The sequence below is a fragment of the Lepisosteus platostomus genome, chromosome 16 (genome assembly GCF_059453375.1).
Source record: "Lepisosteus platostomus isolate fLepPlt1 chromosome 16, fLepPlt1.hap1, whole genome shotgun sequence".
Classification (NCBI taxonomy): domain Eukaryota; kingdom Metazoa; phylum Chordata; class Actinopteri; order Semionotiformes; family Lepisosteidae; genus Lepisosteus; species Lepisosteus platostomus.
In genome coordinates this window covers 1,985,826-1,986,941 of record NC_142626.1, presented here as the reverse complement: position 1 = coordinate 1,986,941, position 1,116 = coordinate 1,985,826, and the positions used below count along the sequence as shown (strand labels likewise).

At 53.1% G+C, this 1,116-nt stretch overlaps 1 protein-coding gene across 1 annotated transcript in view; it reads left to right on the top strand.

Moving 5' to 3' along the window:
- The window catches only part of LOC148646663 (uncharacterized), a 139,013-nt gene that overhangs the window by 38,322 nt on the left and 99,575 nt on the right, over positions 1-1,116 (top strand). The gene's annotated exons all lie outside the window — the stretch shown is intronic.

Here is a 1,116-nt window from a genome sequence, read left to right as displayed (position 1 = left end):
CCCATTGTCCTGTTCCTGGGGGAGGGAGGGGGGGCTCTTGGTTTGTGCCGTTTCGGTTGAAGGTGCAAGGGGGAAATGTTTAAAAGGGGTTGAACTCTTAATGGTGCTGATACTTCGAGTTCAGCTGGGTGGGCCGCTGCTGGTCCTCGCTGGCCGCTGTCCAGAAGGCTGTCCAAGTCTCTTTCTTCCCAAACGCGCACGGTTCAGCTGGGCTGATTTAAATGGAACGAGTTTAAGGGGCTTGACTGGAAAGAAAAGGGCAGCCTTCTGTCCTTCCAGGATAGCAGTCTTACCCGCCCTGCTTTAAACCTTGCAAGATTCTCTGCAGGATGGCGGTTGCGATGCTTTTCAGGAACAGAAGAGTGTTCTCTCCCAGCACCCTATTTTAACAGCTCCACCCTGCACCCTCCACGCGCCCTCCTGTCTGTCTTTTGTGTGCGCTGGTGACCGCTGGGGGTTCTGGCTGCCAGATTCAGCCCCCTGCTCCCATCATTCATCCTGGCGTCTTTTTTTAACCCTGTCCTTTGAGGAGGGGGTCAGCGCTTTAAATAGACGCCTCGGAGCCAGAGACATGCTTGGCTGCGGACGCCCTCTCCAGCTGCCCCAGTGCAGCAGGGCACGATGGGACTTGTGGTCCAGTGCAATGCTCGGTCTCGAGAGATTTGTGGCCATATAAGTCTACTCATTGATAGAGGTGCGGATGTGGAGTTTATTTACATCTTGGGGAAGCCTCTTGATTAAGATGAAGACAATTGATTAAGCGTAGCAGTTGCTGGGAAAAAATTCAGATGTTCCCTCCCTTACTCCTTGTAGGGTAAAAAAAATTGTTGCAACACTGATGTAGTTTGTGCTTCCCAGCTATGAGAGGAATTTAAGTCCTACAGTGAATCGGCGAGTATCATCGGTGGGAGCAGCGCTTTTCAACCTGACGACGTTCAGCAACGCCCGTCTCTGCTACCCCCCCCCCTCATCTGTACCACCAAGGGGGGGCGGGCAACGTGTTTATTTCCAGCCGTGTCCTTTCATCTCGCTTTTCTGCGGGGAGACAATCGCGGCGCCTAATAGGGCGCGTTATGAATATTAACTGAGCGACCGTTAGCGTGGCAGCCGATTGGA